The sequence below is a fragment of the Megalopta genalis genome, unplaced genomic scaffold (assembly GCF_051020955.1).
Source record: "Megalopta genalis isolate 19385.01 unplaced genomic scaffold, iyMegGena1_principal scaffold0681, whole genome shotgun sequence".
Taxonomy (NCBI): Eukaryota; Metazoa; Arthropoda; class Insecta; order Hymenoptera; family Halictidae; genus Megalopta; species Megalopta genalis.
Window position 1 is genome coordinate 70,785 of NW_027476750.1, and position 4,956 is coordinate 75,740.

The window sequence follows — 4,956 nt, forward strand, 5'->3', positions numbered from 1 at the left end:
TGAAGCTAAAGCATGTGTTTCGCTTGGATTTGAAGCTAACTCGTTTGTTTCGCATGCAGTTGCAGCTAAATCATGTATAACACATGTATTTGAAGCTAATCCATTTGATTCGCATGGATTTGAAGCTAACTCGTTTGTTTGGTCTCCATTTGAAGCTAAATCATGTATATCACAAGTATTTAAATCTAAACTATTTGTTTCGCATGGATTCGAAGGTAAGACTTCTACTTCGCATTGATTGGTAACTAAATCATGCGTTTCGCATGGATTTACAACAAACTCGCTTGTTTCGCATGCATTTGAAGCTAAATCATGTATATCACAAGTATTTGAAGCTAAATCATTTGTTTCGCATGGATTCGAAGTTAAGCCTTCTACTTCATATCGATTTGAAGCTAAGTCATGTGTTTCGCATGGATTTGAAGCTAACTCGATTGTTTCGAATGCATTTGAAGCTAAATCATGTATATCACAAGTCTTTGAAGCTAAACCATTTGTTGCGCATGGATTCGAAAATCAGCCTTCTACTTCGCATTGATTTGAAGCTAAATCATGTGCTTCGCATGGATTTGAAGCTAACTCGTTCGTTTCGCATGCAGTGGAAGCTAAGTCATGTATATCTCACGCATTTGAAGCTAAACCATTTGATTCGCATGGATTTGAATCTGAGCCTTCTACTTCGCATTGATTTGAAGCTAAATCATGTGTTTCGCATGGATTTGAAGCTAAGTCGTTTGTTTCGCCTGCATTTGAAGCTAAATCATGTATATCACAAGTATTTGAAGTTAAACCATTTGTTTCGCATAGATTCGAATTTAAGCCTCCTACTTCGCATTGATTTGAAGCTAAATCATGTGTTTCGCAAGGATTTAAAGCTAACTCGTTTGTTTCGCAAGCTGTTGAAGCTAAATCATGTATATCACATGTATTTGAAGCTAAACCATTTGAATCGCATGGATTTGACGCTGAGCCTTCTACTTCGCATTGATTTGAAGCTGAATCATGTGTTTTGCTGGAATTTGAAGCTAATACGTTTGTTTCACATGCAGTTGAAGCTAAATCTTGTTTAAAACAAGTATTTGATTCCAAACTATACGTTTCGCATGGATTTGTAACTTAGCCTTCTACTTCGCATTGATTTGAAGAGAAATCATGTGTTTCGCTTGGATTTGAAGCCAAACCTTCTACATCGCACTGATTTGAAGCTAAATCATGTGTTTCGCTTGGATTGGAAACTAACTCGTTTGTTTCGTCAGCATTTGAAGCTATATCACCTATATCGCAAGTGTTTGAAGCTCAATCATTTCCTTCGCATGGATTTGAAGCTAATCCTTCTACATCGCATTGATTTGAAGCTAAATCATGTGTTTCGCTTGGATATGAAGCTGACTCGTTTGTTTCTCCTGCATTTGAAGCTATATAACTTATATCGCAAGTATCTTAACCTAAATCATTTGTTTCGCATGGATTTGTAGCTAACTCGTTTGTTTCGCCCGCTTTTGAAGCTATATCATTTATGTCACAGGTATCTGAAGCTAAACCATTTGTTTCACATGGATTTGAAGCTAAATCATGTATTTAACATGTATTTGAAGCTAAACCATTTGATTCGAATGGATTTGACGCTGAGCCTTCTACTTCGCATTGATTTGAAGCTGAATCATGTGTTTTGTTTGAATTTGAAGCTAACACGTTTGTTTCAGGTGCAGTTGAAGCTAAATCAAATATTTCACAAGTATTTGAAGCTGGACCATTTTTTTCATATTAATATTAAGCTAAACCATGTGTTTCGGATGAATTTGAAGCAAAATCATGTGTTTCGCATGGATTTACAACAAACTCGCTTGTTTCGCATGCATTTGAAGCTAAACCTTCTGCATCGCATCGATTTAAAGCTAAATGATGTGTTTCACATGGATTTTGAAGCTAACTCGTTTGTTCCGTCTGCTTTTGAAGCTATATCACTTATATCCCAAGTGTTTGAAGCAAAATCATTTGTTTCGCATGGATTTGAAGCTAAGCCTTCTACTTCGCATCGATTTAAAGCTAAATGATGTGTTTCACATGGATTTTGAAGCTAACTCGTTTGTTCCGTCTGCTTTTGAAGCTATATCACTTATATCCCAAGTGTTTGAAGCAAAATCATTTGTTTCGCATGGATTTGAAGCTAAACCTTCTACATCGCATTGATTTGAAGCTAAATCATTTGTTTCGCATGGATTTGAAGCTAATCCTTCTACATCGCATTGATTTGAAGCTGAATCATGTATTTCGCATGGATTTGAAGCTAACTCGTTTGTTTCTCGTGCATTTGAATCTATATCACTTATATCGCAAGTATCTGAAGCTAAATCATTTGTTTCGCATGGATTTGAAGCTAAGCCTTCTACTTCGCATCGATTTAAAGCTAAATGATGTGTTTCACATGGATTTTGAAGCTAACTCGTTTGTTCCGTCTGCTTTTGAAGCTATATCACTTATATCCCAAGTGTTTGAAGCAAAATCATTTGTTTCGCATGGATTTGAAGCTAAACCTTCTACATCGCATTGATTTGAAGCTAAATCATTTGTTTCGCATGGATTTGAAGCTAATCCTTCTACATCGCATTGATTTGAAGCTAAATCATTTGTGTCGCATGGATTTGGAGCTAACTAGTTTGTTCCTCCTGCATTTGCAACTATATCACTTATATCGCAATTATCTGAACCTAAATCATTTGTTTCGCCTGGATTTGAAGCTCAGACTTCTACTCCGCATTGATTTCAAGCTAATTCACGTGTATCCGATAGATTTTGAAGCTAACTCGTTTGATTCGTCTGCATTTGAAGCTATATCACTTATATCGCATGTATCTGAAGCTAAATCATTTGTTTCGCATGCATTTGAAGCTGAGATATCTAGTTCGCATTGATTTGAAGTTTGATCACCTGTTTTGCATGGAATTGGAGCTAACTCGTTTGTTTCTCCTGCATTTGATGCTGTTTCATTTATACCGAAAGTATTTGAAGGTAAATCATTTATTTCGCATGGATTTGGAGCTAAACATTCTACTCCGCTTTGATGTGAAGTTAAATCATGTATTTCCATGGATTTCAATTTAACGCGTTTGTTTCGCCTGCATTTGAAGCTGTTTCATATATATCGCAAGTATTTGAATGTAACTCATTTATTTCGCATGGATTTGAAGCTAAGCCTTCAACTTCGCATTGATTTGAAACTAAGTCATTTGATTCGCTTGGATTTGATGCTAACACGTTTGTTTCACATGCAGTTGAAGCTAAATCATGTTTATCACAAGTATCTGAAGCTAAACCATTTGTTTCGCAAGAATATGAAGCTAAACCACGTGTTTCGCATGAATTTGAAGATAAATCATGTGCTTCGCTTGAATTTGAAGCTAACTCGTTTGAGTCGTCTGCACTTGAAGCTATATCACTTATATCGCAAGTATCTGAAGCTTAATCATTTGTGTCGCATGGATTTGAAGCTAAGCCTTCTACGTCGCATAGATTTAAAGCTAAATGATGTGTTTCACATGGATTTTGAAGCTAACTCATTTGTTTCGTCTGCATTTGAAGCTATATCACTCATATCCCAAGTGTTTGAAGCTAAATCATTTGTTTCGAATGCATTTGATGCTGAACCTAATAAGTCGCATTGATTTGAAGCTAAATCATGCGATTCTCTTGGTTTTGAAGCTAACTCGTTCGTTTCGTCTGAATTTGAAGCTATATCACTTACATCGAAAGTATCTGAAGCTAAATCATTGGTTTCGCATGGATTTGAAGCTAAACCTTCACATCGCATTAATTTGAAGCTACACCTTCTACATCGCATTGGTTTGAAGCTCAGTCATATGTTTCGCATGGAGTTGAAGGTAGCTCGTTTGTTTCGTCTGCATTTGTCGCTACATCACTTATATCGCAAGTATTTGAAGAAAAATCATGTGTTTAGCATGGATTTGAAGCTAACTCGTTTGTTTCGTCTGCATTTGAAGCTATATCACTTATATCGCAAATATCTGAAGCTAACTCGTTTGTTTCGTCTGCATTTGAAGCTATATCACTTATATCGCAAGTATCTGAAGCTAAATCATTTGTTTCGCATGCATTTGAAGCTCAACCTAATAAGTCGCATTGATTTGAAGCTAAATCATGTGACTCTCTTGGTTTTGAAGCTAACTCGTTCGTTTCGTCTGAATTTGAAGCTATATCACTTACATCGCAAGTATCTGAAGCTAAAACATTGGTTTCGCATGGATTTGAAGCAAAACCTTCACATCGCATTAATTTGAAGCTACACCTTCTACATCGCATTGGTTTGAAGCTCAGTCATATGTTTCGCATGGAGTTGAAGGTAGCTCGTTTGTTTCGTCTGCATTTGTCGCTACATCACTTATATCGCAAGTGTTTGAAGCAAAATCATTTGTTTCGCATGGATTTGATGCTAATCCTACTACATCGCATTGATTTGAAGCTAAGCCTTCTACATCGCATTGGTTTGAAGCTCAGTCATGTGTTTCGCATGGAGTTGGATGTAGCTCGTTTGTTTCCCCTGCATTTGAAGCTATATCACTTATATCCCAATTGTTTGAAGCTAACTCATTTGTTTCGCTTGGATTTGAAGCTAAACCTTCTACATCGTATTAATTTGAAGCTAAATCATGTGTTTCGCTTGGATTTGAAGCTAAACCTTCTGCATCGCATTGATTTGTAGCTAAATCATGTGTTTTGCATGGATTTGATGCTAACTCGTTTTTTTCCCCTGCATTTGAAGCTATATCACTTATATCCCAATTGTTTGAAGCTAACTCATTTGTTTCGCTTGGATTTGAAGCTAAACCTTCTACATCGTATTAATTTGAAGCTAAATCATGTGTTTCGCATGGATTTGAAGCTAATCCTACTACATCGCATTGATTTGAACCTAAGCCTTCCACATCGCATTGGTTTGAA